Source organism: Uloborus diversus, chromosome 4 (assembly GCF_026930045.1).
Source record: "Uloborus diversus isolate 005 chromosome 4, Udiv.v.3.1, whole genome shotgun sequence".
Classification (NCBI taxonomy): Eukaryota; Metazoa; Arthropoda; class Arachnida; order Araneae; family Uloboridae; genus Uloborus; species Uloborus diversus.
The window spans coordinates 106,138,667-106,164,407 of NC_072734.1; the positions used below are offsets into that span (position 1 = coordinate 106,138,667).

The 25,741-nt window shown below is 33.8% G+C and overlaps 1 protein-coding gene across 1 annotated transcript in view; it reads right to left on the reverse strand.

Annotated features, from left to right (window-relative positions):
* Positions 1-25,741, reverse strand: part of LOC129221605 (transcription factor Sp9-like) — a 74,149-nt gene that overhangs the window by 47,416 nt on the left and 992 nt on the right.

Here is a 25,741-nt window from a genome sequence, read left to right on the forward strand (position 1 = left end):
AATTTTTTGCTTAATGAAATGAAAAGAAATACATGCTAACAAATCTGAACCGTAATTTAGTTTAAGTTTACAGCTTAAAAAAATGAAAAAGGCATATTTTACAAGATACTCAGGTAAATTCCAATTTCATTTCTGAAACTTTGTGTCATACCATAAGGATCCAAAGCTCTTTTTAATCAGAAATTTTGGATATATTAGCATAAAAATTTTTGAAATGCAGAATAAAACAGCGAAGAGTTATTTACTAAACCGAGTATATTAATCAGAATAACGAATGTATTATAATACATTACATAAAATAGTAGGAATTTTTGAATGTACGAATTTTAAAATCGAATAAAGATGACATCTCGAAAAATACAAAATACAGCATATTTTGCTAAGAGATTGAAATTTTAATGTGAAATAGCCAGTTTTTAAGCGAGGAGTTCTCTCTCTCTCTATTTGTAAATGTATGCACATCGTCATTCATAAAATAATTTTCTAACATGAGTGTTTTTAAATGAGTAAAACATCAGTGTTGTCACACAAATATTGCACGCACATGTTTCGAGGGTTTACGAAAGGTTTCGACGCGAAAAGGGTTTAAGGGATTCCTTAAAATTCCGAACCACATGTATACAGTTTTTTGCATTTTGTTGCTGTAACAACGATAATTTTCTCATGCTTTATTTTGAAAACATAAAACATATTTTAATGTATTTATATTAAGTTTTAATTGCAAAAAGGATAAAAAATTGAACCGAATTTCAAATCTACACAAATGCATATGAATCCTAATCAAACAACAAATTAACAATGTGTATGCGTTATTTATTTGAAAAACAAAACGACTGAAAACTGCCTTTTCCCGAAACATGTGCGTCGTCTATACCCGAACATTAATCTCTATGTAATACGTAGGTACTAAATGTATATTAAATGAAATGAATGATGCATATTCCACGTTACTAGCACAAAACTGTCAAAAACCACGCATATCGAAAAAAAAAGAAAAAAAAAATGATGTATGTAACTAAATAACAAAATTTTCATCGTATGACGTTTTTCTTTGAAATAAATGTACTCAAGCCCGATTCGAACACAGAAATCACTAAATGAAATTTACATCAGACCTGTAATAAAAGACCTTATTTCGAACTTCTTGTCTTGATGCAAATATACTGCCTACATTAGTTCAGCCAGAATTTTCTCTTTTGGAGGGGTCTCAAGCATTCCTTATATATACTACTAGTATAGTAACCGCACTGCTTTGCCCGTAGTAGAAAATTAAAAGGTCATTTGGTTCGCCTATATATTTACAAATCATGGTTGATGAATCTCTCGCCAATTTTCTATATTTACTTGCCCATGTTACGGTTTCACGTTATGATAATCTGGTAATACACTCGTCCACGTTGTGATCATTTGCTCGGTAAAAAATTCTTAAAATTGGAATAGAAAAAGAACAAAAAAATGGAATTTTTGAAAAATCGCTTCGAGGTATGCACCCCTATGCTACAAACAAACTTTGTGCTAAATTTCATGAAAATCGACTGAACGGTCTAGGCGCTATGCGCGTCACAGATATCCAGACAGAGAGACTTTCAGCTTTATTGTTAGTAAAGAATACATATCAACATAATAATACGACAAGCAATGGGCTTAAAACGACGGGTTTCCGGGGAACGAATCCTGCAAATGCACCTCCCTCGCGGTGCCTCTGTAGTAAGTAACTTCTTGTAACTGCAGGGTAACTTCTCTCTCTGCAGTACTCTAATCACCAGATAAACAAAAAAAAAAAAAAAAATTCTCAAAAACATAACGAAATAATTAAAATAATGATTCAACTAATTTACAAATAAGGTAACTGCACGTACGGCTAGACATTCTGAGCATTCAAATTCAAAGTAACAGAGTAGAAAATTTAAAAAAGGATCATTTTCTGTAATTATTACAGCCGTGAAATGTTAATTAGTCGTGCTGAAAACATTAAACGGGGCAAATAATGTAAATTAAAGCTGGAATATCCAGTGGACGCATATAATATAAATGTAAATTTTGAAATCTTTTTATCTTATCATGGAAATCGAAACCCCGATTTTGTACAGAAAAATAGTACCAAAATTCCAGTGCATTGCTGCGCTACAGTCGGTCAAGGTAATAAATCATCTTTTTTAGTTCGTGCATTCGCATGGTTTTTCCGTAAAAATTAGTCGTTATAATTATTACTACTCAGAACTTTCTACAAAAGAAGATGATTCTCAATATAATCTCTCTTCTCAATAATATCATATATTCTCATTATAATTCTCTTAAAATATGTAGGATATTCAATAAAATTTCTGCAAAATCAATACGTGTACTATTAAAAAAAAAACTTACCAACATTTATAAGTGTTCCGTACTGTGTTCCGTCTTACAAATTCCAATGGGACATAAACTAAAAATCGCGTACAATAAAAAAATCCTACAAGAGGCACCCTCTCCCAAAGAACTGCTCCCAAACAACCAACACAAACTAAACTGCAGCAGAAAATGGCCCGCGAGGACTTGGACCGCAGGAGCCGAAAGAGGGGGGAGGACTACAACCCCTTGGGATTGAAACAACCAATCTCCTGACAAGCATCCCCATGGGAAGAGAAGCGATCCCCCTTGGTGTTTTTGGACACTTTCTCAAAAGTCTTTGGAAGGGAGAAAGTAAAGGATTAGATAAAAATATCAGAATTCGTTGTTTAATTGTTAGTCCATCCGGTTTCCTGGGTCAGCATGGTGATGTTGTGTTGTATTGTATTTATCTTTCTTATAAGCATTTGGAAAAGAATTTGTGTATATCTTTACCAACGGAAACTTGGTTAAAACCTGAAAGAGACATGATAAGAGGGAGGGAAATTCTTCGTCGTTAATCCGGTTTGATGGATGCGCATGTTGTTGGTATTATGCTTGTATCAATCTAAATTTGAAATGAAGTTTCAGAAAACCTTATCGTTGCTGGTGTGAATTTCATTTAACCATAAAAGTTCTAGAAAGAAAAAGCCCACAAGAAATACCCATTAACTGGTGTGACTTATCTTGTCCTAAATGCAGAACAAATGTTAACAATGCAAGCAATAATCCTATTCGTGAAGATATGCTACTGGAATTGACGTACAGTAAAATTTTCTTGAACAGATTAAGGTTAAATAAAATACTGCACTGATGGTCAAATAAAGTACTGCACGTGTTTCCTTGAAAGTTTAACATCCAAAGCGGTCTCTAAATCTCATAGTTCTGGTCAAAAAAAAAAAAAAAGAGAGAGAGAGAGAAAGAAATAGAAAAAAACCAAGTTTCTCCAAAGTCAGTAAAATTAACTTTAAGCTGAAATCAAAATTTTACTAATAAAACAACTGTATATAAATTACGTTTCATTCCTCATTGCATCCAATACAAATTTACCATTAAACAAAATATTGACTTTAGTTTTATCTGATTCAACTGAAGAATGAAAATTTCTAAATCACTCTTCTGAACGCATATAAATTAATAGTTAACTCCAAATTACTTTGGCACAGCATAGCCTATTAAGACTCTTGCGCCAAAAAAAAAAAAAAAAAAAAAAGCTAATAGAACCAACCATATTGCTTTTCTGAAAGATTATAGAAAATCCTCATACATATAATAGCCAATGACCGAGTATCGCTCCTGACGTCATTAACAATGAAACTTGCGCCACGGCATGATAATTTGATAATATGTTTTGGTAATGTTTAACAGGCATGGAAAGGCTTTATTGTGACAAGGCTGAACTGGATCCGGTAACTTAACTGTTTTAATCGTAAAATGGTAAGACTGTGTCACTTCAGGTCAGGGGAATGGAGAAACGAAGAAGTGGTCAGCAATGAACGCTACCTACTGGAATTTAGGGTTAATCCACTGGAATTAGGGTTAAAATTTCAACTATCAAAATATAACCAAACAGGCAATTGCTTCGATCAAATGTAGAAGCAATTTTCACCCGTCATATCTTGACGAGCGATTTTCTAGTCATGTATATGTTTCCCTGCTAATAATCCGTGCCGTAAAAGTTGTGCAGTGAATACCTTGAGCTGTATATACCAAGAATTTCAGCAATAAAGTCCGAAAAGATGTTTCCCTTTTCGAGCTATATCGTAAAAAGCAATTGGTTTTGGAACTATCAGCAGTACTTTCCTCGAGTGCAATGTGATATCGTTTTCTAGGCTTTCATCCTATCTCATTGGAAGAACTATGAAAGCTTAAGGGAGATTTCTCGCATTGTGATCGAATGAATGACGATGCTGTTAATGTTCTACATCGGATAATGTTGTTCGATTCACCCTGTCCTGGGGGCTGCCAAGACTTTGTTCAGAAAGCTACTGTCACCTTCACTCGACAATGACTTCAGATGACAGCAAAATTTATGAGGGTACTTAAGCGAGCAAGATTCACTAACGGGAAAAGGCGCTTCCTTGACCTAAGGGGTTTCCAGCCCTGTAGTAAACGAGCTCCTGGTCATTAGGTAGTAAAAGGAAGAAGGAACGAGTCATGTGTCTTTTTTGACAAGTCAATACCAACATGCAGCAAATTTAGGAACCTAGAGCAGAAAAGGAACTCAGGCACAAAAGCCCATGCTGTCCAAGAAAGATGGGAGTTGGTTGGATGTCTCTATTTTTACGATCACTCCTGTTTATTGATTGCGGACTTACCCCCAGAAAAACTTTCGAGTTTATAAATACCTTTCACTTTAAACTTTTGCTCAGTACAGTGAAACCTGTGTATAACGATACTGTCTATGACGATAACCTGTCTATAACAAAAAAAATTTTTTTGGCCCCAGCAAAATGTCAGCATGAATAATCAACATGTCTATAACGATAACCTGTCTATTACGATATTTTTTTAGGTCCCAACAGTATCGTTGTAGACAGGTTTTGCTGTACTATAGTCGAGAAGTGATACTAGGGGACGGCGACATCTTAATATTGTTTTTTACTTTTCATTTCAAATACAGGGCTAATTGACTATTAGGTCATTGGAGCACAGGACCTTCAATATATCTCAACAACACAATGGGGTTGTTTCCTTCAGTCAAAAGTACTTACTTTTAGTCACTAGAATTGATAGAATAAGCAAAAAAGATAACATGGAGCCAGAATTTTTTTTTTTTTTTTTTTTTTTTTTGTTTTCCCAACAGTTATTTTCTGTTTAAATTTTTTAATTGTTCAATTTTGGAAATAAGGCACGGTCTTTATGATGTCACAAGTGATGTACTTTGGGTCTCTACTCCATTGCCGCGCTAAATGTTGCTTTGTTGTCAGTCGCGTTGCCAGGTTTTTAAAATTTGCGCTGTGTGCTGATGGCATCAGTGAAAGGCATTTCATCACTTGTGATGTCATGTGCAGAAGCGTAAAAAATGAATTTCAATCTGCTTCTGCGCACCGATTAAAATAATATTTTTAAAATATTAAACTTTATTAAACTATTTAAAAATGGTTAAATCCTATGTTTTTAATCATGATCTTTCAGAAAAGATACTTCGGAAACAACCCTACTAAAGTCTTAGTATTTATTTTAATCAATAGTCCATCTTTTTGTTTTTGATTTCAATGGCTGTAATTTGAACAAATCTTACGCTTGTATCTGCAAGCGTTTGTTACTTTTGTATCTGTAAGTCCCACCTTTATTTCAAGTAATTCATAATTGATTTTACTGTAACGTTACAATGCTTAAATTGATGTTTACTGATAAGATTAACCAGCATCGTCAGTTCTCTCGTGGTACTGTTACGAAATAGCGTTGCCATGACTAAAGCATAGGGTTCTACCTATATTTACTCTTAAGATGACTTGCTCAGTAACATTAGTTTTTACATGATTCCAGTTTTGGGGGGTCTGTGTCAAAAGTTAGTATCCATTTGGTTAATGACATTGGTTAGAAAATTTTGTTGTCCCTAAAATCAGTGAAAAAAGAGTAAACGGGGGAGGGGGGGGGTATCAGTTTGTTTTCAGCAGCGGAAAAAAACGGAGGGGGGGAATCGAATTACAATATATTCCTATTGTTAGTATAAAAATCCAAAACACTAGTTTTCAAATGTCTCGAAATATCTGCAGATACTGTCGCTTACCTGCCCGCGGCAGAATAATCTAAGTACTCTGTGCATCTTCTGAAAAATGAAACGCTCTGGGTGATTTTGTATCTGCGACATTCCCCCCTTCCCTTATCCAGCTCTAAACAGTGAAACTAAGCTGCATATGAAACAAGTCGCACACTTAATGCGGGATTAATCATTATTCAGTTATTTTTAGAATTCTAAAGGCGATTGAACAAGTTTTTCGCGTTAAAAAAATTGTAGCCTTGGATATTTTTAGTTCAGATTGTAATGAAAGATATGGTTACAGCCTGAAGTTATAAAAAAAAAACACGTAAAAATAGCAGTGGCCAGCATATCATTAAAACAATCTTTTTCATGTCATCAACGTTCTAATAAAAATTATCAGGCTTGTAAATTTATTTTGACGGATTAACTACAGTGGATTAGAGTTTTCAATTATTTCATGATACAAACCAGTTACATAATCAACAGTGAGTACTGCAGGATCAGAAACTTTATGCAACAGGTCATTTTTTGTTTTAGCTCAAACGTTTATAAGACAAAGCTACTCAATAAACACTCCTGAAAAAATTACGGTTGAAAATACTGTCAATTATCTGTGTTGCCAGAATTTTTACCGTAAAATCCTTTTTCACTGTAAAATGTTACAGGGGGAGAAATATGCACTGATTGGGGTGCTGCGATCGTTCTTCTTTCGAGTTTCGCTTTTCTTTTGAAATTTGCTGTAAAAAATCTCTCCGGACTGTATAATCTCACTTTTACATGTACACTGTAAAAAATCTCGGAAAACTCTCTGAATATATAAAAAAGTTTTCCGTAATACACAGATTCGTACGCCCTCCGCAGTTTTTTGCTATAATCAAAAACGTTTCCCGTATAGCAAGAAAGTAAGAGTCGACGCATGCGCAGCTCGCAATTTTATAGTCCAGCAGAAAATCTAAACTGAAACTTTCGAAAGCACGCAATGAAAACAAGTGCTGATTCATGTATGCGAAGTAACACTCATCAAGGGGATTAGTAGAAGTTTTGTTCCTCGCATGAATTCACTGAAGATAATTCTAAAGTCTTATATTTTCTTGCATATGTATCGTCATAAGATTGAATTTGAAGCTATGTCACTTATTTTTAAGTACGAAGTGCAAATTCTCGACGCATGCTCGCGGAAGGAATACAAACTGAAATTGAAAACCAAATAACTACCGAGAGGACGCCATGTAAATTCATTGCGTCGCATAACTTGTGTAGGTAATTTACTTTTTTCTTGGATACTTTTCTTCTTTCTACCAAATGGGTAATTTTTGTTGGCAGAATTTTATTCTGTCATAAAAATCACCTTTTTGGTGACCAAAGCCTGCAAAAGACCACCACCGACGAATAGGTAAGTCGCTTTGCAACTCTATTACTTTAAAGAGATTTAGTTCATATAAATCTCGTTAAAAAAAAACTATTTTCTTCAGTATTATTTTTTCGTTGTGAACTATTGCAATTTGAAAATATTTTACATTACATAGAACACATATTTAAAGTGCAAGTGTGTCTAGTTTTATTCTGTAAAATTTATGAATTGAAGATTATAAAAAAATTTAAATATGTGTTATTGTGTACTTTGTTTTTATGTGTCAATCTCAGTTAATATTTGGCTATGTATCAAGCATTATGAATGAAATGTTATAACATGCAAATTGTCAGGTTTGATAGTTCGTCTTTAAGGTTGCATGTTTTCATTCTCTTGTAAACAGTGTAGCTAGATTGTATGAAGTAAAAAAAAAAAAAAAACTATCTCTTGTAATTAGGAACATAGTGCTTCAGTATTATCTAAATGACGATATCTCTTTAAATATTTGCATTAGCGAAACGCTTTAAATTAGTTAAATGTGTATTAATTTATTTAACAAATAGATACATATATGTATTTAAAAGTGTCTTCATTTTTTTCGTTTTACGAGCCTCAATTTTACCAAAAGCAAAAAAGAAAAAAAAAGACTTAATAAAATAATTTTGTATTTTTTCACCATATTAAAGTATTTGACTTATAATTTATATGATACTTTGATTTATAATGTATGTGATACTCTGATTTATAATGTATATGATGTTGCTTTTTCAAGGGGGGGTGGGCGCTTCATAGCATTTTATGGGTGCACCATCGCTTTTATGGTGGGGGAGGGGTTATTCTCGTATGGTATGAAATGGAATAATTATGTAATAGAGTTCAATGTTTTAATAAATAAAATATATAATGCATTTTGCGCACACTGTAAAAATAAAATCAGTAACCTATTTTGAATAAGTATTTATATTTGTGATGAGCTGGAAAAGGGCAAGAACAGAAGAATCAACCCGAATGGTTCCAGCAGGGGGACTTGGTGTCATATTTAAATTCATCAATTTCTCTGTTGGTACTTTTCGGTACACTTTGTTCGTCAGAGAAATTGACTTGAGGTGAACGAATTCCGGAACGCGAAGGGTAGGTAAGTCCTGTCAAATTTTATCCGAAGATAAAAGCTATCAAGTTTGATACAAGATATGTTTTTAAGTTCTGCATTAAAAATACAATATGTTGATAGTTTTGTCTTGAAAATATTGAGAGAATAACTGAAGTTTAAGATTGTTTAACAAACAATCCCCACTTTTCAGAAGGTACCCCCACTCCAATTCCCCGACGATTTTGTGATTAGGAATGAAACTACTAGATTATTTCATAATTTTTCAAAAATTTATAACTGTGCATATGTTATGCTGTTAACCATGCTATTTGTCATTAGAAATTCCAAAAAAAAATCCACGAATAATTCTAAAATTGCTTGTATTATTGCTCTTAGATATGAAAGAATTGAAACTGATATGGTATGCAATACTATAATAAAGAATTATGTTTTAGAAAAAATCACGGAAAAAGGATTCCGAAATTCTCGGAAACGTTTTTGAAAATTGTTTGCAGAATTCCGAAATACTCGGAAACGTTTTCGAAACTTTCATGAACCACAGCTGCACAGAATACTCAGAAACATTTCTGGAAATTACGGAAAGAGGATTCCGAAATACTCAGAAACGTTTCTGAAAATTACAGAAAGAGGATTCCGAAATACTCAGACACGTTTCTGGACATTACAGAAAGAGGATTCCGAAATACTCAGACACGTTTCTGGACATTACAGAAAGAGGATTCCGAAATACTCAGAAACGTTTTTGAAACTTTCATGAACCACAGCTGCACGATATACTCAGAAACGTTTCCGGATTTTTTTTACAGTGTATAATATTTCCGATTTATTTAGCAATATACTGTTTTAAACTTAGTTTGAAAGTTACATCGTTTAGGTTTTTACGAAAGCTGCCATCTGCTCAGCAACTCATTTTTTATTCTTCTGATGATCTTGTATACAGCAACCTATTTCCCCAAATTCCCCCCCCCCCCCCTCTTCAATATTTTAACCAAAATTTTAAATGTCAAATATCATAATAAGATTCAACCAAATTCAAGAATTTGAGAAAAATAAAATGACAAAACAGAAAATTGGAATTTAACAATTAATGCAAGCACTATAAAAAGAAGCAAAACGCTCATTAGAATAATTCAAATAAAATTCATAATGATTGATGAAAGATAAAAGTAAGTTTTTGCATTCTTAAAAACTAAAACTAAGTAGTAAAACAAAATCGTAACACTGAGTTCGCAATCGGTACTTAATTTGTAAAAAGAAAGAAAGAAAAAAAAAAGTATTCGTCAAACGTCTTAAATTCTGCCTCAAAACATTTAGCAAAAAAACGAAAAAATACCGGGAGTTAAGTTCCCATGCAAATTAAGCCTCATCCTAGATAAAGTATTCTAATGCGTAACAGAAGTAAAAATAAAAAGAAAAGACAACACTGATAAAGCTGAACATGAATTACTAGGAATATACCAGACAGCCCGGTTATCACAGCTAGAGACTGCAGTTTCGTTTTTACTAGAACTCTTCAGTCTAGCGTAGTGAATAACCGAGCCGGAGGCAGATGTCTTCTCATTGAAGATAACTCATAAAACTGAAAATTGTTTGAGTTTTAAAACTAAAAACTACCGGTACAGGAAAATAAGTTTGAAAGTTGCGGGCACATTTAATTACAAGCAAATACTAATTTCTTACACCTTATCACGCCAAACTGATTCAAGTTACAACAAAGCGTATACTAGAAGCGTATACAAACAAAGCGTATACTAGAAGCAAAAATTTATGAGAAAAATCGAGAATAAAACTGAAAATCAAAAGTTGAGAGTTTTGTTAATGCTAAAATGATTGGGTAAATAAATTTTCTAAATTGTAAACTATGAATTCACTACAAGCATATAAGCATACAATAAGAAAACTATAATAATTCATTAATCATATTAATAATTAATCAGAATCAAACTGATATAGGGTCATATCAAAGTATTTTGGAACTATCATGTAGAGTCCGTAAAATTACTTTTTTTTTTTTTTTGCCATAACTATTTAATTTTCTGTGTGATTAGCACATTGTTTTATTTTGAGTTTGTCTAACCAAGACACAAACTCAAATTAAAATAATGTGCTAATTAAACAGTAAATTAAATAGTTATTGCAAAAAAGTGTCATGTTACGGACTCTGCATTTGTCCAAAATACCGTGAAATGGCCCTGTAACTAAAAAATTCGAATGTGTAATGTTGGTTGAAAAAAGAATTGCAGGTTCAAAGGGTCGCATAGGGCGACCACAAATTGCCATTATGTTCTCGTGCTTTTTCCAAAAAAAGCAGAGATAAATATTCTTTCTTTTTTTGTTCTTTCTTCCTCTTCTCCCCCTCCCCCACACTCATATTCAATGTATCCCAATGAATCATTAAAATGCAAAATCTGTTAGACCAAAGCTATTGAGTTGCAATTGATTGAAAATCATAAAAAATTCTGATGTCTCTTGCAGTAAGACTTTTATGTTTTTCATTTTTTCCCCTTGTTTTTCTTTTTACCCCCTTGTGTGTATGTTATACTTATGGAAAAAATGCATTAAAAAAAGATGACCTCACTTTTTTTTCAAAGCAAGTCGAGATGAAAGGATAAAATTCTAACTTCGCCACAATCAAACTGCAAAAAAGAAGGCTCCCACAATAGAATTCTTTCTAAAATTCGAAGGAATGGGTGAAAAGAATAGGGAAAAATAAAAGCAAAATTCTTCTTTTAACCTAATCAAAAGATGGCGCCACGCATGCAACGAACTCAAGCTGCTGGAGAGAAACTCCAGAGAAAAAGTATTTTTCTTTTTTTATAATTTTTTACTTCACTTTTGAGCAGGCCGAAAAATGGGTCCTAATTACGGCAAGCAGCTCCCAACTTGACGATGAACTTAATTTCTGCCGTAATTACGGTTTGAGGAGGGAGGGAGGCTGGCGCTTGAAAAACGGATCTCGCTTTTCTGCTGAGGGAATTTTAACGACACTTTTGCGAATTTAGTTAACATTTTCACCATTCAAATGTCAAAATCGAATACGGAGGCAATGAAGGGTCTCTTTTCATTCATTCCAACCCGGAACCGACTCCGTTATACGTTAATTCCTTTTCTAATAAATCGTAGGAATTTTTGAAATTTTGTGCTTTGTACATTTGGGAATAAATTGTATGATATTTCTTTATTTCTCTCCATTTCTGATAAATTGCAAGATTTGAAGAAAAAACATATTTGTTTCCTATTGTTATTAAGTTTTGTATTTTTGTTGTCATTATTACTAGTTTTGTTAAAATTTCGTATTTTTGTTATTATTGTTTGTAATTTAACTTCTATTTTTGTATTTTGTTTGTTGTTGTTATCATTTATTTATTTTAATTAATTTACTTTTGTATTTTAATTAACAGTGAGAAAATTTACTTCCACCGTTTTCAAGTCACATTCATTTATTTATTTCATTTAATTTCTTTTGTTTTCTAACAAATCTCATGATGTTTTGAAATTTTTCCATTTTCGAGATATTGTAAGAATTTTCGAAACTTTGTATTTACTTTTTTTCTCCTATGAAATGTTGAATCCTTTTTTCCACTTCTATTAATTAAAAAAAAAAAAAATTAAAAAAAAAATATCATCATATGATAGTTTAGATTTTAACTAATTAAAGTGCAAGGGGAACTTCATTTGATTTTCTTTAGAATTGTAGCTCTGAAATTTTATGTTTCGTATTTTTTTAATTCAATAAATTTGTCGCAATTTTTTACTTCATTGGTTTCTTCCGAAAGAGATTCTTTTATTTATTTTTTTTAATGAAATTTCTTCTATACAAAAGAAGAAAGGGAGAAAAATTGAAAATGTAGTTATTTTTCGCATTTCTTCTCGAGGATTATCTGATCTCTGAAAAAACTTCAACGCATTCCGTAAGTTCATATTATATGAAAAAATCAAGGCGAAACTGCGAGTGCAATGGGGCATATGGTCAGGGGCGTGCACAGAAATTTTGGGGCCCGTCACAAATGACTTTTCCGAGTCCCCCTCCATATAGTTTACCCCAATATTTTACGCCTAATTTTAAAAATATTGGGCCCGCTTCAAGCTCTGGCCCGGGCCAACAGGTGTGTCCCCCCCCCTGTGCACCCCCTGCACATGGCCCCTTCGGCAGTCATGTCTTAAAGTTAAAACGTTTTTCTTTAATTACAGATTTTACGAAAATTAAAAACTAGTTTCCAACTTGCCATTTTATGAAATTATTTTGTCTTTCCCATTCAGGAGCTTAGACGAGGGGGAGGTATTCCACCTCCTATAATTCTAAGATTTTCCTTTTTTGATCATAGAAAAAGACTACTACTAACCATACCCTCTCCGAAAATTTTCCCTGGCTATACTACTGCTCCACTGTGTCGATATATTTCTAAAATTTCTTTCTGGGTTATAGTTCAGCGGACAAAGGTTTATCGCCCGAGTTCGACTGCCTCATTTCTACTCTTTTATCTCGGGAACTGAAAAGATTTCGCATTTTTTTCCTTTCTGATAAATTGTGTAATCATTGTCGCAGCCAGGAGATTTCCTGTGAAAGATGGGGATTTACATTAACCTGGTATTTTGAATTTTGATGGTGACTCTTTGTCCACGGCACGGAAAATATATATGAACGCAATGTCTTTAAAAGCATATGCTTAAATTCTACATTTCTTGACTGTTGAAGCGATAAAAAACAAACACAAACAAAAAAGATAAGAAAGAGAAAAAAAACCCTCAAAGCTCGTTGTGCGTTCCAGGATTTAAATATGTTTTTGAATTCTGCACTTCAGAAGTAAAGTATCATAGTTTGAACAGATTGAGCAAAACATGATCTTTGTTTAAAGAGTATTTCATCGTGTTTACTTTTTGAGCGTAAACCTTCAAAATTTATTCGTAAACAATTTATTGTTTACACATAACTTTGATATTTGCGTTAGAGAAGGTAAATTGATATTTAAAAATATTTTGAATCTGCATTCTAATAAAAAAAAACTAATATTTGCTATCGCGACTACGCTAGTAGAGAAAATTGGATAATAAATCGATAGGTATAAAAGAAGAAGAAAAAACCAGCTTTCTTTTACGTTCACAGACTTTCCCTTATTTACTTATTTTTAAGGTGAATTCTATGAGTTGCTTATTTCTATTGCATTTATTAATCTCATGATTTATTCGCGAGCTTGATTTCGCGATTGATAAGTTATTTTTATGCATTTATTAACTACAAAATAATTGCAAATATTCCTAAATTTTTTCTTCTTGCACACATTATAAAATACAAAACGTTCCTCTACGTTAGCAAAACTAGAAAGAAAAAAGAGAGAGAGAATGAAAGAAACCATTCTAAAAAGTGTTATAAACTCTTCAACAACATCTTTTACGCAAATATTTGCCGTGAAATTGAGGCACTTCTTTTTTCGCACATGTTTGTATAATCCTACAAAGGGCAGTACTTGATTTCCAAATCTATGAGCAAGCCCTAAAAACACCTCATCATTCCTTCCTGCCTCCAGTGTCATGCTAATATACCATATACGTTATTACTCATAGCGGCTGAAAACATCTTTGCGAAAAGCTTTTAAACATTATGGAAAGATATTCTTCGGAGAGAGCTATAAGTGAAGGGGGGCAGGGGAGGGGGAGTAAGTAAATAAAAAAAGAAGCATTGTGATGGCAGGGTCGTGCAAAAATCCCGTACGAAGTAAAACGCTTCAACTCCGGAATCACGATTTCTTCGCGCCCCCCGTATTTCGCACCCCCACCCCACAAGCCCGTGAATTTGTTTTGCAGCAGGGAAGAAAAGCCACAGCCGGTCTATTGGTATCAAAGGCGAAGGGTTGCCTCAAAGTCAGCTATTGGCAAGCTCATATCACGCCAACGCAGCCAAAATTGAGTACATATATTCTACTTTACTTCAACAACCGACACTTGAATCAGAGGAATGCTCGATTTAGGAAGCAAAAGAATTTTCTTTATCTCTCCTGGAGTTTTTTTTTTCTTACACAGTTACCAGAAGCATTACTTGTCATAAACAAATGTTTGTATAAGTGAGTGTAATGACTTACTTTTTAAGGACACCTTTTGTCTGCATGTGAATTCGTATTATTTCCATGGTGAACTCTTACGAAGAGAGTTAAGAAGGTAAATAATGGAGTGAAGTCGAATTGAAGAGTGAAAATTGGTCAATAAAAAAACTGAATATGTAGATTTATATATTCCTCAAATAGAGAAATATATTGGATAATTTAAAAACCAAATTGAGATTAATATTAGTTACCGAATAGAGAAATGAAAACAGATCATTAAAAAAAAGTTGAGATTTATTTCTTCGTAGAATTTATAAAGGAAATTGTCGCATTTGTCCATTGAATTGAGACATAAGACTTCATTTATATAGACATTGAATTTGAAAATTTAAAAAGCCGATTTTAAACTATCAAAGAAAAGAAAATTGATAATGCATTTTATACTAAAATTATATTTCTGTAGTTGTCCACTAGTGCAGCCCGAATTTTCTCCCTGACTGGAAGGGCTCTTATCTATAAATATTAACATACACATCTGTACCTCGTCAGAGCGAGAACGACGTAAGTCACATTATGATAATTTAACAGTACAGAGGAAAAACTTTTTCCTGGCCCATGCGAAGGATGGGACGCATGCTCTTCTAACACTAGTAAAAAATTGAAAAGCATATTTAAGAATTATGTTCATATGGCTCGATGTGGAATAAGCATCTACATACAATGTAAAAACCGCATTTTTTTTTTTTTTACTTAAATCCTATCTCTGAGGTACAGATATTAGGACCATCAACATAGCTAAACGCCATTAGTTATTGGTTATTTTCGCGTTCAACAGCCAACCTCCCTTGCTATGCTTCTGTATTTATAAATTACCTAAACGAAGAAGTTATTCTGCTGTTTAGATTCCACCAACCGTAGTTAATCAGTTAATTGAACTAACCAAGGTATTCATTAAGCTTCCCCCCCCCTACTCCCTTATACGCACAAACACACTTCGAAATGAAAATGACTTTTGCAGTATCACAGCCGTCGTACAGAGTTATCTGAAATGTTTCAAGTTTTTTGCCATCTATTACGATTATCGAAAGAAAAGCCACCGCTAATGATGAAAGTTGAAAAACAAATGCCGAAACTGTTTTGGTGATTATCCCGTCAGTAATTCAGTTGTCTGTAATTACCGTGTCAATAAGATATCTATTATTTTGAGAATGACATCGAGTTTTTAACTGCTACCCCAGATTGAAATCATCGAGTTTGAAATTGTAAACAAAGAGATCGATAACTAAAAGCATTGACATGTCACTTCACAATCAGATATGATTTTGAAAAAACCATTAAAATGTGTTTTTGATTAAGTAAAAATGTTCTGCAAAAACTTGTTTGCATAAGGGGGATTGAGTTGTGAGGTTTCTAAATCTTAGTTTTAAATTATACTGATAATAAAATTATGTCAGTAGTTAACTTGTATCCATCTTTACGAGAAATTTTTTCCTGTTGTTGAATTGTAAGTGGATTAAACGCTTTTTCTCTGCATGCAACCACACATATTGTGCAAGAAATCATCGATTTTCAAGAATGAAGAAATGGTTAACATATAGACATCAGGAAATCGCGATGGGTCACTTAAATCCCCGTGGTCTTAATTGACAACATCCAATCTCGACTATGTTCCCTGAAATTCAAAAGTAAGTTGTTAATTATTAAAAGTTTTTTACTTTATTTATTTCTACGCTAATGAATCAACTCAGCAGTACTTCCAAAATAGTCCAGGTGGTCTTTTCTAATTAAAGCATAAGGTAGACATTGTTAAGCTCCAAATCAACTGAACAAGAAACCTGCACCCACTCTTAAACCCTAGTAGTCAAAACTATTAACATATACAATATCGGGAGTTCTTCGAAATCTAAAAAAGAAGAGCCAAAATTTAGAATGTGGAGATTCCTGTAACAAATGGTAGAGGAAACTTGAATCTGTTTTGGGTAAGAGAAGTTATTAGCAGTTCTGGTATGTGCTGCTAAACAGAATGATTCGGAAAAACTTTTCAATGAAGGTCTACCAGGGTCACACCTAAACTTGCTTGCAGTCAAAACCTAAAGTCCACTTACATCCCTTTCCGTTACTTCACACTGCCTCACGTTAATTTCTTTTTTGCATGAATTCCACACTTGGACACGTATTTCTTAGCTGCATAGCATAGACACCCATGAAAATAAACTTCCTTTACCTTTGATACCATAGCTGATGAGAAACGCAACCCGGAGGTTATCGATAATAAATTAAAACGTTATCTGAATCGTATCGTAATTATACATCCGTTGGGAGCTTTGGATTAATGAAAGTAAGGAAGGTATTTGATCACCCTTTCTGGAGATGCAAAACATGGCGCAGCGTGTCTCTCGCTGATATAATCTTTCTTTCATATTCTTCATTACACGATTTTTATTTCGAAAGGCGAAGAAAGGTTTTTGATAAATTTCATCAATTACGAAATGTTTCATTGAACCTATCGTCAGGCTTTGATCGCCTGGCTGAAGTCGCTTCAAGGGCAGCAACTACGAGTAAATGTTACCTGTTTCCATTACTTCGTTAGTTCCTTGATTGCGATCTTAGTACAAGTTAAAAATTATTTAAATAACATGACCCCCAATGATCTTTCGAATCACGATCTATTTATGTATAAAAGGCTTAATTTGAGAAAAAATATTACAAAATATCAAGTTTACCGCTAAGGTATCACATTAATTAAATTGAATTTGCAATTTTCAACCCACACAATTAGAGCCTCGATATATGTCAACATCATAATTTTGAGTGTATTAATCTAAACGTGTGAAAGAAACAGGAAAGCTGCAATGTCACCGTAGCCATCCAAGCTCATCCAATTATTAAGTTGTTTGAAACCATGCGATCTTGTTTCAATTCTATAAAACCAGATAAATAAGCACGACAAGTGTGTGGTAATGACATCTTGTTTAGACCTTTAGACTTAGTATGTTTTTTTACAGAAAGAGATAAGTGATGTAAAATGTGCGCTAACATCTTTAAATCTTGTCGGGAATAAGTCACGCGATTTCTGGTTATAAAAGCATGTCTTACTCGTTATTAACATTTTTAATGGAGATTGTAATTTCAGGGACATTGATTCATTGACTCAGACCTTGGTTTGTAAATGATGGGAAGCAGGGGTGCCCCCCTAAGAGCAAGGGCGCACTTCCCCCTTCACTTAATATTGCGAAGACCCCCAACAGCAAAAACCCCGCCCCAAAAGAGAAAAATACCCCTCAAAACAACCCCTTAAAAGTTTCAATGGCGCAGCCTGCGCCATGAACCCCCCCCCCCCCCCCAATAGGTGGGCACCCCTGGTGGAAAGGATGAAACGTTCATCAGACGATGTCTCTTATGTATCGACCTACAAGATAGAATTCCAATGGGGAAACTTTCACTTATGAAGGTTTTTGACAATGTTTCTAACTCTCGCACAGCAGACATAGAGTTTTAACTAGAATAAAGATCAAGATTAATGATCGCCACTTAACGAATAAAAATATTGGTTTCCCGGTCGCCACTTGATTAAATATTAATGCCATTTACTATAATAGTTGTGGAAAGCCTAACCTGGCAGCGTCGTAATGCTGCGATTAGGATCCGCGTAGCCTTCACCAAGCTGCCAGGTTAGGCTTGCCCCAACTGCAGTTATATACGACTAAACTTTGTTTAAAACTATTACTTTTATGTTTTAGTAAAGATTGATAAGCGAATTTGTTGTTTAACTACTTTTTTCAGTTCACAAAAAAGTGGCTACTAGAAAAAATGGAGTACTCCAGGGTCCTCCCTACCTCACACGATTTGTGGTTTCACCGGTTGGATGAGGCCCTGAAGATAGCTCATGTTTTTTATACCACACCAGAAGCCAAGCAATTCCTGGTTCAGCATCCCCAGAGATATTGATTCACATGGAGAACTTTGTGACCACGGCATATTTAACGTGCTCCAGTCACCATTAAAGAACATGGATGATCTTAGACCGCCTGACAATGTTTTAACTGAGAAGGTCCCGAATTTTAAATCCATGGTTGAAAGCTATATGGCACAAAGTAATCGATAATCGTTATTGGGGACTTCTCTTACATCTTTTATCAAACATAAGAATTATTGGATTCTTCTCAGAAAGATCTTTTGCGTTACCATGAATGTTCTCAACTTTAATTCAAATAAAAAAAGTTGTAACCTCATTATTGATTATTTTGTAAGGATGAAAATTTTTAATCAAACCAATTAGACGTGACTGTAACGTAATATGATAAGCCCAAAAAGTGAATGTAAAATATAACTCAATGTCTCAAACGAATAAAAGAAAAAAAAGCAGCGAGCAAGTTCCATCGGGATATGTTCAGCGAAAAAACGCGTACACTTCAATAGAATACGTTAGAATAGGGACTATGTTAATTTTTAAAAAAGGAAGAAGAAAAAGAAGTGCATGTAAATTAACGTAACGTAAGGATCACTGAACACTAAATGCCTCAGCTTTGGTAAAGAACCTAGTCACATTGAATTGGGCGTCTCCTACAAAAATAAGTTATTTCAAAAAGTAATAGTTTTTGGAAATAACTTACAAAAACTTGACTAACAATCAAAAGCTCGTTTCGAAGAGTGATAGTTCAATAAATTTTAGTCGCTTTTGGAAAACACTCCAATGTTACTAGTGTTTTAAATGAACTCTTCGCGAAGAGCCATATAACAATTGAAGAAAAAAAAATACTGCTGTGAAGAAATCTTGCATTAGAACCAACATATTTCACGGAAATTATGTATTTAACAATGAAAAAATAACAATATTTGCGGCCTTGTCTAAAAAATTCCAGATTCACTTTCTTATCTGAATATCGACGAGGTTGTTCTCTGAAATAATTGAGCTGAGCGCTAACGCATTTTCTGAGCGATTTGACTCCCAGGTACAATTTGCAAAAAACAAGTCAAGCAAGGAAATGGTGAAATCGTAGCAGATGTCTGAGCTTATATTGGATTGCTATCTTTGAGCCATTACTTTTTTTTTTTGCGGAAGATTTATCAAAAGGCCATTGGCAACACTGCGTCCACATTGTCTTGATCGAAAATATTTTGTAAACGGCACGATGTGATTTGAAAACGCTATGCCTGTGGAATTTCTGAAGTGTGCTTGCTACAACCTACGCGTACGACCATGTCTGCAGGCCCTTCTATATCAGTCATTTGGGTTTCACGTATCAAGCATCTCAAATTGCCGTGACAAACGATTTGTTTGTTTCTCAACGATTTTGATACATTTATTTGTAAACCTCTCTAACTAAGGCAACAAATTTACTTCGGTTATGATTTACCTTTCTGTATTGCGCACGCTTTATTTAACTTAGGCCTTCAAAAAAATTCTTAATTCAGTAAACGCATGATTCCTCTTTTCAGTAAATATTTTTCAATCAGCAAAGCCCAAATAACACACTACACTTGAAAAGGATCCTATGCGATAGCAATTGACTCTGAGAAATCCTATTAGACTATATCGATTAAACCTCTTTTAACCAGGGTTGGCCGGATTGGACCCAACTGGGTTGGACCCAATGGGCTTTTTTTGAAAAAACCCATTTAAAAACCCATTATTTAGCCCACTTTTGGGTTTTTTTAAATTTTCTGAGAAGTTTTTAAAAAAATTAATTAATTTAAATACTTTCACAATTTAAACTTCTTTTTTATTTGTTCTTCACCACAGACAATGGACATAAAAAATGAATTTTGAACTTTAATAGTATTTCTTAACTCTTAAGGGCATTAAAAAAATACTTCAAAGATTTAAAAAATATATATTTATCTTTTTTCTTTAACTGGTCAATAAATATCTCAAATTCTCTTGGCTAAGTCCTGTCACGTCTGATTTTCTCAATATTTGTAGACTGTACAGAGGAAACTACTCTAGCTAAAAGGCTTTCATGTGAATTATTTTCTTCAACCCAACATGTCGCAATTCACGAATAAACAAGGTATTTTTTTAGAAATTAACAGGTTTTAAAAACGGTCGGACAGAAAACAGAATAGGATGTACAGTATTTTCATTATCTTACGAAAAAGTTTAATATTTCTTACTCTGTACACAGAAATAGAAAAACAGGCAACATAAAATTCAAAGAATTGTCTTGATTAAGCTGGAATTCAGTAAATAGGGATTTAAACTACTTGAGGTTCTACAGTAGTTTTGCATAAAAAATTAAAATACAATAAAGTAAAATGCAAAAAAAAAAAAAAAAAAAAAAAAAATGTAGTAATTAAAAACGAACAATACATTTTATCACTCAAGAAGTAACTTTTCATTAACTGTTAATAATCATGCAAACTGAAAAATCTGAAACTTCACCATTCTTGGGTTTCGTCGTCTTTTATACTTTTCTTCAGAAAACGCTGAATTTAACTAGTTTTCCAGCTTTTTTTACCCCAAGACAATTTTTGTGCTTTTTGTACATATACTTACGCTACAATATGCTACAAGTACCCCACATTTCCCCTAAAAAAGACAAAAAATACCACATTTCTTTTAAAACCCCAGCTTTAGTTGGGTTTTATTAAAAAAAACTAAAAAACCCTGGGTCCATGGGCTTTTTTTAAAAAAACCCGGGTTTTTACCAACCCTGCTTTAAACACTTTGGGCACAGCATTTTAGAAAATAAAATAGAATCAGAGTGCAGAGTAATTTTATTGCGTTTTAAATTACACAAAAGTTTTATATCACCTAGTGAACTTATACTGATTTATGTGGAAATTTACCAACACTAGGGGATACATTTATAACTTTATGGCAGGGGCGCAATGAGAGGAGATTTTTGGGGTTTTTGTCCTACAAATTTTGGTTGATACATTTCGATAATCCTGATACATTAATATGCATTGCATACACATACAGTTTGTTGTGAGTAAATCATCCCCCCCCCTCTCCCCCACCGAAAGAGAAGGTTCGGACTCCGCTATACTAGGTTGCAACATTTCTTGCCAAATACAAATTAGCTGGGACCCAGCGTAGGAAGTATAACAGAAAGCGGTATATGAATTTTGGGTGAAGTTAAACATTTCGCTTTAGTAATAAACTTTGTTTGTTAAACCCATGCATAAATAGACTTTTTAAAATTCTTTTTTGTCGTAATTTCTGTAAATTATTAAATATTTTCAATTTTGCGTGCGGCGCAGCGCGGAGTGGTACATCCATTTGATTTGAACGCGCCAACCAGTAAGAGCTCAGAGAGAGTTAGCGGTCTCCTCTAATTCGCTAAGTTAGTTCGGTTTTTCCTCATGGCGTCGTGACGTTCTTGTCAAAAAATATAGTAAACAAGTATAATGGTACATGGGCATTGATGTTACTAACAGCTTTGAGGAAGTGAGACATATGAATCTATGCGCATGCAGACATTGCAGTATTTCGAGATGACTCTAAACCTGTCCTACCATGGATAGCCATTCATTAAATATATGAGACTCTTTAATCCCACCGTGCAAAAAAGTTCAGTTCGTTCAAATCTCGTTTAAGAATTGATATCTTCTCTGCCTTTCAAAACAAAAGAACTTTTTTTTTTTTTTTTCAAATTTTTTTTCAACGAAAAGTTACATTTAAGCACACAATATGAACATATTAGATTCACCTAAAAGAGATTTTATAATTGGTTTAGTACATCTATTTCTGGAACTGAAAGGAGTAATTGATGCTTGGAAACATTTTTAAAAACTCTAAGGCGAATAAAAAGTTTCATGAATGTTTTTCATTGCAACTTTGGAATATATTGGTGCGCAAATCCTTTAAAGTAGTATAATGAGTATAGAAGCGTTTATTGGCGCCAACAGTGTAAACGAATGCATTCTGTTTTGGCAACACAACGATAGTAAACTATCTTCCCCTCCACATTCTCTTCAAATATGGAGCTTTAACAAACCGATGCTAGCAAGAGGGGGGAAAAAGATAAATCACAACACAAAAACTCACACAAAACGGTCTCAACACCCCTGCACAAACCCAACAAATCAGGCGTTGCCACCGCAAAAGAAAAGGTTGCGGCTCAGCTCCCATCTTTTACAACCGATTGCAGCGCCCCCGCTGGGAGGCCAGCGGGCTCTTTGAGAGGGGAGGCAGTCCCCAACTGTTGAACTAACTGGGCCTTGTTGTCGGACATATGTTTAGCCTTCTATTGAGGCTTTGAGGGGGTTGTGTATGATAAAAGGTGTCAAAAATCCTCCGCTCGAGCCGATTTTGCCGTGTCCTCTTCTTTTGTGTGACCATGTACCGCGGCGGGACCGTCAAAGGGAGGTGGAAGATTTAAGCCATCCCTATTGAGGCTAGTTTTTGGCTGTGCCCCGGTTGTTACGCGCTTCAACTGCAAAATCCAGTCTTTAGCTTCACAAGAAGCCCTAATCCGCAAAATGTTTGTCTAACCCCTGCTTGCGTAAGGATTAACAAGCCTTATTCTAGTCTCTGTTACCGAAGGTTCTCCCATAAAATTACGTCATTTTTATGCAGTAGATTTTTGACCAGCTTTACTTGTCGTTGGTCTAACTGTGTTACTGGCAGAACACTTATTTACTGAGCAGATCTACGACATGATAATGAACAAGAAGATTATTGTTTTATTCCAAGTTTATCATTCCTTCCAGGGCCGACGAGACGCCATGTCAGCCTAGTCCGAAACTAGAGTCCTGGGCTGGGCCCTTGAAGAATCGAAAAAAGTACAAATTTTATAAGTTGTCTGGGGTTGAGGGGGCTCGATGACCACTGACCAAACTGACAAGGGCCTTGGCTCTCGGGATTCCTTATTGAGGCTTTGAGGGGATTTGATTTTGCCATGTCTGAGTTGCACGATTAAGTTTTTAACACTTGCTTCTGGTCAAAGCTTCCGAATGCAATGTGAATATTGATATAAGTGACATAAGTAGTCATAGATTGTCTGAAAAATCAGCGGTAATCTAAAAAAGTACCTATGCCTAAAAGATTGAGTTAAAATCTATTTTTGGCGAGCAAATGCATTGCCAAGTAATTTAGATGATATAAAAAATAATTTTCGAGTGTCAAATCTGAAATTTAAACTAAAATGCAGAATTTAAATTGTAAAGTTATATTTTCACCAACCCTATCTACCCTATTTTGACCTTTCAATTCCAAAAAAATCCGAAAAGTCTCTCCAGTAACCTTTTTAAATCAGTGTTTTCGAGACTAGCTACATTTTAATTCATCGAAATACCTCATCATTGCGTTATAAAAATGTGGTAACTTCAAATTTTCAGCTTTGATGTCTGCATTCATAATTTCAAACAAAGAATTCTTACAAGAATTAGCATTTATTGTTCTCCCCCCATTCCGAAAAAATTAGGCAAAACCATAAGCACGTTTATTGAAATAAATGAACACAAAAATGTTCTGTTGTTTAAGCAATTTAATGAATTGAATTTGAAGTAATTGCATGGATTTCAAACAAAAGAATGGGGTTTAAAAATGAAGGATACTTGTCTAAAATATAGTACAGTCAAATACCAAATATTTTATGTAACAAATAAATTTCCTGAAATGGGTTACTATTTATGCACAATAATCGGCAAAATTTGTGTTTACTTTTCCTCTTAATTATTGGCGTCTTGATTACACGTGTTAATTAACTCTGTTGTAGATGATTTCCGACATATTAACGAGTGCTTAAAAGTTTGCATTAAAAGCTGAATTTTTGTTTGCAAGTGAATCGCTAAATTCTCATACAGATGACTTAAAATCAATTTTCAAATGATAGCTGTTTAAAATAAAGTTATTGATTGTATTTACAATGAAAATGTTTGTTATCTCTAATAAAGTGCTAGTTGAACTCTTTTTGTTGAACAATAAAGAGATATTTTCATTTAAATAGTTGAAACAGAAGATGAAAGTCATAATTGGCCTAACACTCTTCTATTCCATTGAATTGGTTTTCCTTTATGTAGTTCCAATTTTGGATTTGAAATCAGACTGTTCTTTCCTCCAGTCTAAAATCTTTGGTATTCATTCGACCCAGAAGGTTAATCAAACATTCAAAATCATTGTGAGTAGATATTGAGCCACATGTTTACAAAAAATTGCAGCCAATAAAGTGGCAAACGAATGTAAAATTTTGTATCTACATGTGAGATGAAAAGGTTTAACCCATACTTAGAGTAAAGTCACCCTCTTGTCCTACCAATCTATCCGGCGTCCTGCTGACTGAACTGCATCCAGAACTTTCAAGGAGTATTGTGGGTGAACGAGCGTGACAGAAGTCGGCAAGGGGGACCTTTTGACCTGTGGTCTCTATGCTAGATCCCATAATCCTTTCATTGAACAAACCGATTCGGAAATTACCTCAACTTCTCGACGAAAGAATAAAATTTTCAATGTGGAGTTAATAAGCATAGTTTTACTGCTAAGATTCAAACTTTCCCCTACGTATAGATTCTATATAGTTTTAGAAGAGTAAACATTCCCACCATGAATTCAATTATTAAAATTATTCCATCTTTTGAAAAACTCGAAATATAATTTTGATTTAATAATTTGAATGAGTTCAATGTGAAGTTTAAAAACATGAGATAGGTTGTAATTTGACGCAAAAAGGTAAAATATATTCTATTGCAAAAAATTTAAAATAACATATTTTTTAAGTGGATTCAGTAGTTAAATTTGATCTTAATCCTAACTAAGCGTCATCGAAAATTTAAAATATCACAGTAGTAAAATAGTAGTAAAAGATAAGTTCTAATATTTTCAAAGGAGTTGTTGAGTATGTTCACTGTAAAAAAAAATCCGTAAAATTTACGGAAAAATACTGTCAGCCAGGACGCCAGTTTTCTTCCGTTTATTTTACAGAAATCTTCCGTATTTTTATTATTTATTCAAGCTGATTTATTATTTTATGAAGATTAAAAAATGAAACTATACTTTCATAAATACATTTCAATATTTACTATACTACTACGAAATACATGTGTACAAAGGTACATTTCCGAATATGCCTCAGTAACAGATGACAAAAAAACATAATAATAAAATATTGATTAGGATGCAATGAAATGGAAGTTGCAAACGATTTAAGACTTACTCGCTTTAAATAAATATAAGATCAAAAACTCGAGCACGAGAACCAAAATGAAAAAAAACGCGGGCGAAA